The sequence below is a fragment of the Triticum dicoccoides genome, chromosome 6A (assembly GCF_002162155.2).
Source record: "Triticum dicoccoides isolate Atlit2015 ecotype Zavitan chromosome 6A, WEW_v2.0, whole genome shotgun sequence".
NCBI classification, from domain to species: Eukaryota; Viridiplantae; Streptophyta; class Magnoliopsida; order Poales; family Poaceae; genus Triticum; species Triticum dicoccoides.
This window is the reverse complement of record NC_041390.1, coordinates 616,541,468-616,553,956: the sequence shown is the minus strand read 5'-3', so window position 1 is coordinate 616,553,956 and position 12,489 is coordinate 616,541,468. Positions and strand designations below refer to the sequence as shown.

At 41.9% G+C, this 12,489-nt stretch overlaps 1 pseudogene; it reads left to right on the top strand.

The window, feature by feature from the left end:
- Positions 1–786: 786 nt before the first annotated feature.
- On the top strand, positions 787–2,246 carry LOC119314663 (annotated as a pseudogene).
- Positions 2,247–12,489: the final 10,243 nt, after the last annotated feature.

Here is a 12,489-nt window from a genome sequence, read left to right as displayed (position 1 = left end):
GGAAAACGTAGAAATAGGTGCTGAAGGTGCCGAGTAGGAAATGCCGTTGTAGTATTCACGCTATGTGGCAGGCCTGTTAATGAGAGCTCTAGACGTGAGTCATCCTTTGATCTTTTGTTTTCTTTGAAATTATTAGTAAAGGGTTACCCTTTGCGAAGTTTACTCTCCACCAATTCAGAGGCTGACACGTTAAGTACTGCATGTACATCACTTGTCCCAACTGTAAGTTTTTTCCCATAGATTAGTTATTCAAAATATTCTTGAATTGTGTGTTTCACTGTTATATTTCTTGTGTCGAGGTCTTTGAAACTAGATCCCATGTTAATAGGTCTCGACGAACCTTTTTCACAAAATGAAAAAGAAAAATTGAAAGAAAACAGAAACAAAAAAACAAAAAACAAAATCGGTAACGAAAAAACTAATAAAAAAGCCAAAGCCCAAAAGCACAGTTTCTTTTGAAAGCACAGGCTATGTTTTCCCATTTCAGGGCTTGCGGAAGCAAGGCTTTGGTTCTTGCGGTCAACTCCGTGATTTTTTCTTCAATAACATTGACCCATTTGGTGGTAGATCTTTCAACATGTTGCGGTGGGCCAGATTGTATTTTTCTTCGGCAAAGTAGGCCAGATTTTTTTTTGAGTAATATTAGTAGGCCAGATATAGCCCTGACGTTCTATGGGCCGCTGCCAAGTAGTGTGGCGTCGACAGTTTTACTGGGCCGACATGATCCTTATCATATTGGGTCCGGCCCACAGCTTGACCACCTATCTTTGCTTCCACTAGCCGACCCCAACGCCGAGCGACACCGCCGCCGCCGCGGGGCCTCGCCGGAGAAGCAACCCAGCTTCCGCGTGTTCAGGATGGCGGCGACTCTGAGGAGCCTCGGGATCAAGACGCGGACTTGCAGGAGGGCCGTAAGGGAGCTGCGGTCGTACGAGGAGGAGGTGGAGAAGGAGGCGGCCAAGACCGCAGCCATGAAGGAGAGAGGCGCCGATCCCTACGATCTCAAGCAGCAGGTGAAAAATCTCCAAACTTACTAGACTATTTCTTTTCTTGTCTTCTTGGTAGTTCTACTTCTAGTCCATCCCAGTTTTGCCCCGAAAATATTAACCTAAACAAATACTACTCTGCATAATTTCCTTCATCTATTGTCACAATAGAATATTAGACAATCTATTGTTCTTCAGGCTTCAGCCAGCAAAGAAAATCTTCATCTATTGTCACAGTAGAGTACTCCCAACCTAGACTTGGTGGTGGTTGATTGAATTTCTGTCTGTGGTTTCTGCCCATGTGATAGCCTTGATGTTAGACAATCTATTATTCTTCAGGCTTCAGCCAGTATATAGAAAATCTTCCAACAAGAACTGGTTTGCATTTCTTGTATGCATGTATGTATGTATGCTATTGGTCGGACAGCCTATCTAAGTGTTACAAATAAAGCATCTTGAAGCCGTGATGGGCATAGCATATGACCAACCGTAAATCAAATGAACATGTGGTATATTTTTGACAAGTATATTTTTCCATTAATTATCACATTTTTCAGGTTTAACGTGTAGCTACAATCACAGGCTTATCAGATATTACAATTCACATGTGTTTGGAGAACTCTGACATGTTTCTTTATACTTTTTTGTAATTGAGATCGTGAATGGCCATTGCTGTCAATGTCTAAGATCCTTTATCTAAGTGCCTCTTTAGATGAGGAAATGCCAATTTGTTGATCATACAAGTCTCTGAAGTTGTAGCTCCATGTGAATTGCACTGTATCTTAATGTCATTTACTTCTTCAGGAGAATGTTTTGGCTGAGTCAAGGATGATGATACCAGACTGCCATAAGCGTCTTGAAGCCACACTGGCAGAACTGGAAGCAACTCTGGTACCGTTTCTGAAACATTTGAGCTAAATTTGACATTATATATGTGTGATCTTGTCATGAGCTGTTCCAAGCTATTTGCAGGCCGAATTGAAGGAGTCAGGAGAACAAGGTGACGAGATAGGAGAGGCGGAGAGCGCGATCACATAAGTTGAAATTGTATTTGAGCAATTCGAAGATCAACTCACTAGTCAAGAGCGTCGGTGTGTTGAAGTTTTAGCAAGCATCTTGGTAAAATACTTGTCCTGACTTGTAAGATACTGATTGCATGAGATGTTTTAAACCGTTGTTGGTACCTTGGAAACTCATTCCATGAGATGTTTTCATGTCAGTTGATATATCCATTTTATTTGGTGTTTGGTTGCAATCTCATTATTATGCAGCTGAGAGCGGTTGACTCAGAAATTTGTCCCGGATGAATCCGATGGAGTTATAACATGATATTTCAGTGGATACAGTAGACATGCCAATTCAGATTTTGTAAAATTTTCAGCTTGTTTGGACTATCTGGACCAGGGGAAGGTCTCACGAAAAATGGCATAAGCTGCAACAAGCGCAGGCCTGAGCTGCCAAATTCGAGATTTTACCTGTGCAGATCATAGAGTTTAATTAGCTATATTGAACTTAGCAGTGTTACTATCTAGTCAAGGAGAGGAGGATATTTGTAAGAAAGAAAAAGGAGAGGAGGAGCTCAGTAATTCACGCCATGACATACTCGGCCTATCAACTGTGATGCGTTTTATCTGTAATCCTCATGGGTCATGGCATTCGTTTCACATACTCAATCGCTTTTCGCCGACCGACAACGCTAGGAGACAATTACCATTTTTCTACGACTGACGAGGTTGGGAACTAATCACGCATCCTAATCAACAAAACTGTCCATCTACTTTCTCTGACCAACATTCTCCTCGAGGTTGGATATTCCACACATGCTGAACATTTCAAGTTTGAAGACAACGTCTATCAACACAGCTTAATTGGAGGTGTTATGCAGGGTTAACCATTGGTTATAATTAACCAAATTGTCTTGGAAGGCCCCTAAAACCTGAAACCACAACATAGTCGATTCAAGTCAGGTGTTTAAAGAATAGTACAGTATATTGTTATCATTTGGGAAATTGTACTTTGTAATTCTCTACAAAATTAATAAGTAAACTGTTTTCCTATCTTTAATTGCCTTTTTATGATTGTATAGGTATGTATGTTGGCAGACTTCATATTTATTTACAGCATTAGAAAACTCCTCCACTTAGTGCGTTTCCTCGGATGCCGCCCTTCCTCACGTGAATGGAATGAATATGTCCTTCATCTAGTCGAGGAGGGAAAATGCCCAGTGTGTAGTACAGGACCGCGACCCTTCTAAACCATTACATGACAGAGAAGTCCATCTGTATCATGATCGATCCATGCTTTACCATAGTACCCGGAGAAGCAGACCTACTTCTAGAAGATTAAATAGTGATCCACTGGAATCGGCCTTGGGTGACACCTCCCTAGTCATCGAGGCATATTCCTATATTATATAAATTCTCAAGTTTACACTAGGCTTTCCACGTCTATAACACAAGCTTAATTCAATAGTTGTACCATCATCCCTAGCTCGTCTCCCCTATAAGTCTAGGAACATGTTTTTAGACAGTTACTCTTCCTTACCCTCCCACCCTGAAATCCAGAATCCTAACTCGTTGACGGTAGTGAGCTATTTGTACTGGGGAGGAAGTGAATAATCTAAAAACGAGAATGAGACTCAAATCTAATATACGAAGTTGTCCGTATTACATCAAGCATTTGAGAGAGACAACAATCAGACCAGAGGTGATCTATATATCATAAACATATATTTCTTGCAATGCAACATAGATCCTTATATTTCTTATTCTCATAGTAAATTGAGCATTCCATCTTAATTTAGAATGCGACCAATCTACAGATGTCCGGAAGAACCATCTTGGCAGGGTCTATATATCTTGCTAAAGCGTTCCATCATCCATGCCAACAAAAGTGGGGTCTTGGCGGCGTCATGGAACTCCCTACCATAGAGCTCCTTGGTTGGTTGCATCCATGCTGACCATACCACACTAGTAGAAAAAGGACCTCATGTGAGACACATTAGTCCCGGTTCAATTTTGGCCCGGTACTAATGGCACTATTAGTGCCGGTTCGAACGGCTATGCATTAATGCCGGTTCGTGTTGAACCTTTAGTACCGGTTCGTGCCACGAACCAGTGCTAAAGGGGTGGTGGCAGGCTGGCGTCAGGGCGGGGCCCCATGATCACCTTTAGTACCGGTTCGTGGCACAAACCGGTACTAAAGGGATAACCTTTAGTACCGGTTCGTGCCATGAACCGGGACTAAAGGGGTTTGACCTATAGTCCCTGTTGGAGACACAAACCGGGACTATAGGGCAATTTTCAAACTCTATCCCCACCCCCCTGTATCGCCATTTCAGTTTTAAAAAAATCAAAAGAAAATGATAAAAACTTTAGAAAATAAAATCCTTCGAGAGGTAGTTATATTACTACACCTACTAGTTATGAAAATTTAAAAACTTAAATTTGGACATGTTTTGCAAAAAGTGTAGGGAAAATGTAAAACAGCTATAACTTTTGCATACGATGTCGGAAAAAAACGTATAATATATAAAAAAATTCAGCACGAAAATCCGCATCTGATTTTGACAGCCTATGGCTTGTTTGCAATTTTTTAGAATCCTCAAATTTCAAAAGGAAAAAAAGATATGCTCAAATTTTATTTTTTTATTTTTGTCAAACTATGGTCAAACTACTTATTCAAGAAGTATTAATGTTCCTACATAATTATTCAAGAATATTAGTGTTACTAAATAATTATTTCAATTTTTTGAATTTTGGTCAAATCTGGTCAAACTATGGTCAAACTGTGGTCAAACTATGGTCAAACTTATTCAAGAAATATTAGTGTTACTAAATAATTACTGTTTTTTAGAATAATAGTTTCAAACTCAAATGGTGAAACGAGTGACCTAATGCTCAAGCTAAACTGCTGAGGGTTAATAGGATTGATAGCTTACATTTTTCAGGAAAACAACAAGTGCAGACTTGGAAAGTAGGGGAAATAGAACTCCGAAGTTAAGCATGCTCAGACTGGGGGAGTGAGAGGATGGGTGACCGACCAGGAAGTTAGACGATTTGAAATGAGTGATCCACACTTGAGCAGTTAAGAGGGATGATTAGAGACTAAATCATCAAATAATTCAATTCAGAAAATTGAAAATCGAAAAAAAATCAAAAAAAATTCAAAAATTAAAAAAAAAAACCTTTAGTACCGCTTGGTAACACCAACCGGTACTAAAGGTCCCCCATGCCACGGCGCGAGCTCATGCCATGTGGTGGGCCTTTAGTGGCGGTTCGTGCCGAACCGGTACTAAAAGGGGGACCTTTAGTGCCCACACTTTAGTGCCAGTTACAGAACCGGCACTAAAGGCCCTTACGAACCGGTTTTAAAGCTCCGTTTTCTACTAGTGCCACCCAACATGACATCAACATACCTGACATTGCCTCCGCCAAAGAAAGGCTTACCTCTGCAACATTCCGTCAGTGACCGTTCTTGTGTATGTCCTCCGATGTGAAAGTCTGCTCCCTTCCTTCGTCTTTCTTCCTCGCGAATATTTTTCACCATGGTGCAACTAGCTGCAAGGTCGCATACATATATCATACATTTTTTTTCTATTACACAAAGCTTTGAGCTCTGATTTTGTTTGTTTTTTTTGGTGAGGGATCCTCGAATGTTATCTGCGGATGAAATTTAGCATCTACACATGATATATTTCAACCATGCCACAAAAACAAAAAGTAAATTTGAACCACAGCTTGAGAAACAAAAAGAACATAATTAACACTAATTGTGTTAATAGATAAAATTTATGGCCCAATATAAAATGAGTCATATTCACACAAAAAATGGACCTTTTTGTTTCTAGAGTTGTACTGAAATTTTGTGACATGTTTTGCGCGCGTGTAAACTTATCTTCACATTTTGAACACATGTGGAGTGTGCTTCGGTAAGCTGTAGCACCAAACATCATGTCAGACGCTAGAATTAGAGAAGCCTTTTTTTTTGCGAGACCCTCAACACAATATTGCTCGTAGCCTGGTTAATAAAATAATAAATAATCGGCCGTGCGTTGGTTGGGGCTAGAACCCCCGTATTGAGCCCTCGTCTCATGCATTCTGACCACTACAATACGAAGTGCTTTTGGTTTATGGCAGATCACAGAATGTATATATTCTAAGCATGAATGAAAGTTGAGCTTTGGGACTGCATTAAACACGGATAGTTTTTTTTTTCTTTTTGCGGAGAAAAAGGAATTCTCATTACTTAAGGAGGCTTCTCAGCGAGAGCCAGATTTACAACAAAGTCCATCCCGGCTGTAAGCCAGACTGCTGTGCGCGGAGTGCTACGGCCATAGGGGGCCAGCTCATGACTAATCCTGTTCTGCAGACGGCTACAAAGAGTAAAAGAGAACTCCCTAACATCACTTTCAGCCAACCTACGAATCTCCTCTATAAGTGCATGATGTGACGATCTATCCATCTCGCGCGTTGTAATCATCGACACCGCCTCCGCGCTATCCAACTCAACCAGAATAGGTAGGTTAGATCGGTGCAAGGCCAGCTCCAAGCCTTCTCTGCACGCTGTTAGCTCCGCCTCTAAAGTTTTGTCGCATGTACGTAGCTCCCTACATGCGCTATAAATGATCTCGCCTCTGTCATCACGCAGGATCATACCTCCTCCCGCCGCACCTGTGGCCGCTATGTAGCTCCCATCCGTGTTCAACTTAACCCAGCCCAGCTGGGGCGGTACCCAGTGTGCGCGCACCTTGGGCGCCGTACTTTTTGGAGCACGTGGTGGTGAAGGTGAAGGAAATATGCCCTAGAGGCAATAATAAAGTTGTTATTTATATTTCCTTATATCATGATAAATGTTTATTATTCATGCTAGAATTGTATTAACCGGAAACTTAGTACATGTGTGAATATATAGACAAACAGAATGTCACTAGTTTGCCTCTACTTGACTAGCTCGTTGAATCAATGATGGTTATGTTTCCTAACCATAGACATGAGTTGTCATTTGATTAACGGGATCACATCATTAGAGAATGATGTGATTGACTTGACCCATCCGTTAGCTTAGCATGATGATCGTTTAGTTTGTTGCTATTGATTTCTCCATAACTATACATGTTCCTATGACTATGAGATCATGCAAGTCCCGAATACCGGAGGAACACTTTGTGTGCTACCAAACGTCACAACGTAACTGGATGATTATAAAGGTGCTCTACAAGTGTCTCCGATGGTGTTTGTTGAGTTGGCATGGATCAAGATTAGGATTTGTCACTCCGATTGTCGGAGAGGTATCTCTGGGCCCTCTCAGTAATGTACATCACAATAAGCCTTGCAAGCAATGTAGCTAATGAGTTAGTTACGGGATGTAGCATTACGGAACGAGTAAAGAGACTTGCCAGTAACGAGATTGAACTAGGTATTAAGATACTGATGATCGAATCTCGGGCAAGTAATATACCGATGACAAAGGGAACAACATATACTATTATGCGGTTTGACCGATAAAGATCTTCGTAGAATATGTAGGAGCCAATATGAGCATCTAGGTTACGCTATTGGTTATTGACCGGAGACATGTCTCGGTCATGTCTACATAGTTCTCGAACCCGTAGGGTCCGCACGCTTAACGTTCGGTGACGATCGGTATTGCGAGTTTATGTGTTTTGATGTACCGAAGATAGTTCGGAGTCCCGGATTTGATCACGGATATGACGAGGAGTCTCGAAATGGTTGAGACATAAAGATTGATATATTGGATGACTATGTTTGGACATCGGAAGGGTTCCAAATAAGTTTGGACAAATACCAGAGTACCAGGGGGTTACCGGAACCCCTCGGGGAATGTATTGGGCCTCATGGGCCTTGGTGGAGAGAGGACGGGGCGGCCAGTGCAGGCCGCGCGCCCCCTCCCTCTCTAGTCCAAATTGGACTAGGAAGGGGGGGGCCCTTTTTCCTTCCCCCTCTCTTCTCCTTCCTTCCCTCCTACTCCTACTCATGGACCTTCTCCACTCCTTTATATACGGGGATGGGGGCACCCCATAGACACACAAGTTGATCATTGATTTTTTAGCCATGTGCGGTGCCCCCCTCCACCATAATCCACCTCAGTTATATCGTAGTGGTGCTTAGGCGAAGCCCTGTTTCGGTAGCATCATCATCACCGTCATCACGCCGTCGTGCTGACGAAACTCTCCCTCGAAGCTCTACTGGACAGTGAGTTCGCAGGACGTCACCGAGATGAACGTGTGGAGATCACGGAGGTGCCGTACCTTCGGTGCTAGATCGGTCGATCGTGAAGACGTACGACCACATCAACCGTGTTGTCATAACGCTTCCGCTTACGGTATACGAGGGTACGTAGACGATACTCTCCCCTCTCATTTTTATGAATCACCATGATCTTGCGTGTGCGTAGGAAAATTTTGAAATTACTACGTTCCCCAACAGTGGCATCCGAGCCAGGTTTATGCATAGATGTTATATGCACAAGTAGAACACAAAGGAGTTGTGGGCGTGGGTATATACATATTGTTTGCCGTCACTAGTTGATTCTTGATTCAGCGACATTATTGGATGAAGCGACCCAGACCGACATTATGCGTACGCTTACCCGAGACTGGTTCTACCAACGTGCTTTGCAGACAGGTAGCTAGTGGGTGTCTGCTTCTCTAGCTTTAGTTGAATCGGATTTAATGAACATGGTTCTTCCTGAAGATCAAAAAGTAATCACTATACCGCGTTGTGGTTTTTGATGCGCAGATAAGAATGGTTCTTGCTCAGTCCGTAGCAGCCACGTAAAACTTGCAACAACAAAGTAGAGGACGTCTAACTTGTTTTTGCAGGGCATGTTATGATGTGATATGGTCAAGACATGATGCTAAATTTTATTGTATGAGATGATCATGTTTTGTAACACAGTTATTGGCAACTGGCAGGAGCCATATGGTTGTCGCTTTATTGTATGAAATGCAATCACCATGTAATTGCTTTACTTTATCACTAAGCGGTAGCGATAGTCGTAGAGACAATAGTTGGCGAGACGACAACGATGCTTCGATGGAGATCAAGGTGTCAAGCCGGTGACAATGGTGATCATGACAGTGCTTTGGAGATGGAGATCAAAGGCACAAGATGATATGGCCATATCATATCACTTATATTGATTGCATGTGATGTTTATCCTTTATGCATCTTATTTTGCTTAGTTCGACGGTAGCATTATAAGATGATCTCTCACTAAATTTCAAGGTATAAGTGTTCTCCTTGAGTATGCATCGTTGCTACAGTTCGTCGTGCCGAGACACCACGTGATGATCGGGTGTGATAAGCTCTACGTTCACATACAACGGGTGCAAGCCAGTTTTGCACACGCAGAATACTCGGGTTAAACTTGACGAGCCTAGCATATGCAGATATGGCCTCGGAACACTAGAGACCGAAAGGTCGAGCGTGAATCATATAGTAGATATGATCAACATAGTGATGTTCACCATTGAAAACTACTCCATCTCACGTGATTATCGGACATGGTTTAGTTGATATGGATCGCATGATCACTTAGATGATTAGAGAGATGTCTATCTAAGTAGGAGTTCTTAAGTAATTTGATTAATTGAACTTTAATTTATCAAGAACTTAGTACCTGATAGTATTTTGCAAGTCTATGTTGTTGTAGATAGATGGCCCATGTTGTTGTTTCATTGAATTTTAATGCGTTCCTAGAGAAAGCTAAGTTGAAAGATGATGGTAGAAACTACACGGACTGGGTCCGTAACTTGAGGATTATCCTCATTGCTACACAGAAGAATTACGTCCTAGAAGCACCGCTAGGTGACAAACCCTCTGTAGGAGCAACGCCAGATGTTATGAACACCTCTGTAGGAGCAAAGCTGATGACTACTCGATAGTTCAGTGTGCCATGCCTTACGACTTAGAACCGGGAATCCAACAATGTTTTGAACATCATGGAGCATATGAGATGTTCCAAGAGTTGAAGTTAATATTTCAAGCAAATGCCCGGATTGAGAGATATGAAGTCTCCAATAAGTTCTATAGCTGCAAGATGGAGGAGAATAGTTTTGTCAGTGAACATATACTCAGAATGTCTGGGTACCACAACCACTTGACTCAACTGGGAGTTAATCTTCCTGATGATAGTGTCATTGACAGAGTTCTTCAATCACTGCCACCAAGCTACAAGAGCTTCGTGATGAACTATAATATGCAAGGGATGGATAAGACGATTCGTGAGCTCTTCGCAATGCTAAAGGTTGCGGAGGTAGAAATCAAGAAGGAGCATCAAGTGTTGATGGTCAAAAAGACCACCATTTTCAAGAAAAAGGGTAAAGGGAAGAAAGGGAACTTCAAGAAGAACAGCAAGTCAATTGCTGCTCAAGTGAAGAAACACAAGTCTGGACGTAAGCCTGAGACTGAGTGCTTCTACTGCAAAGGAACTGGTCACTGGAAGCGGAACTGCCCCAAGTATTTGGCGGAGAAGAAGGATGGCAAAGTGAAAGGTATATTTGATATACACGTTATTGATGTGTACCTTACTAATGCTCGCAGTAGTGCCTGAGTATTTGATACTGGTTCAGTTGCTAACATTTGCAACTCGAAACAGGGGCTACGGATTAAGCGAAGATTGGCTAAGGACGAGGTGACGATGCGCGTGGGAAATGGTTCCAAAGTCGATGTGATCGCCGTCGGCACGCTACCTCTACATCTACCTTCGGGATTAGTTTGAGACCTAAATAATTGTTATTTGGTGCCAGCGTTGAGCACGAACATTATATCTGGATCTTGTTTGATGCGAGACGGTTATTCATTTAAATCAGAGAATAATGGTTGTTCTATTTATATGAGTAATATCTTTTATGGTCATGCACCCTTGATGAGTGGTCTATTTTTACTAAATCTTGATAGTAGTGATACACATGTTCATAGTATTGAGGCCAGAAGATGCAGAGTTGATAATGATAGTGCAACTTATTTGTGGCACTGCCGTTTAGGTCATATTGATGTAAAGCGCATGAAGAAACTCCATTCTGATGGACTTCTAGAATCACTTGATTATGAATCACTTGGTACATGCGAACCATGCCTCATGGGCAAGATGACTAAAACTCCATTCTCCGGAACAATGGAGCGAGCAACAGAGTTATTGGAAATCATACATACTGATGTATGTGGTCCAATGAACATTGAAGCTCGTGGCGGATATCGTTATTTTCTCACCTTCACAGATGATTTGAGCAAATATGGGTATATCTACTTAATGAAACATAAGTATGAAACATTTGAAAAGTTCAAAGAATTTCAGAGTGAAGTGAAAAATCAGCGTAACAAGAAAATTAAGTTTCTACGATCTGATCACGAAGGTGAATATTTGAGTTATGAGTTTGGGCTTCACTTGAAACAATGTGGAATAGTTTCTCAACTCACGCCACCTGGAACACCACAGCGTAATGGTGTGTCCGAACGTCGTAATCGTACTTTACTAGATATGGTGAGATCTATGATGCCTCTCACCGATTTACCGCTATCGTTTTGAGGTTAAGCTTTAGAGACAGCTGCATTCACGTTAAATAGGGCACCATCTAAATCCGTCGAGACGACACCTTATGAACCGTGGTTTGGCAAGAAACCCAAGTTGTCGTTTCTTAAAGTTTGGGGCTGCGATGCTTATGTGAAGAAGCTTCAACCTGATAAGCTCGAACCCAAATCGGAGAAATGTGTCTTCATAGGATACCCAAAGGAGACTGTTGGGTACACCTTCTATCACAGATTCGAAGGCAAGATATTCATTGCTAAGAATGGATCCTTTCTAGAGAAGGAGTTTCTCTCGAAAGAAGTGAGTGGGAGGAAAGTAGAACTTGATGAGGTAATTGTACCTTCTCCCTTATTGGAAAGTAGTTCATCACTGAAATCAGTTCCAGTGATTCCTACACCAGTAAGTGAGGCAGCTAATGATGATGATCATGAAACTTCTGATCAAGTTACTACTGAACCTCGTAGGTCAACCAGAGTAAGATCCGCACCAGAGTGGTACGGTAATCCTGTTCTGGAAGTCATGTTACTTGACCATGACGAACCTACGAACTATGAGGAAGCGATGATGAGCCCAGATTCCGCAAAATGGCTTGAGGCCATGAAATCTGAGATGGGATCCATGTATGAGAACAAAGTGTGGACTTTGGTTGACTTGCCCGATGATCGGCAGGCCATAGAGAATAAATGGATCTTCAAGAAGAAGACTGACACTGACGGTAATATTACTGTCTAGAAAGCTCGAGTTGTTGCAAAAGGTTTTCGACAAGTTCAGGGAGTTGACTACGATGAGACCTTCTCACCCGTAGCGATGCTTAAGTCCGTCCGAATCATGTTAGCAATTGCCGCATTTTATGATTATGAAATTTGGCAAATGGATGTCAAAACTGCATTCCTTAATGGATATCTTAAAGAAGAGTTGTATATGATGCAACCAGAAGGTTTTGTCGATCCAA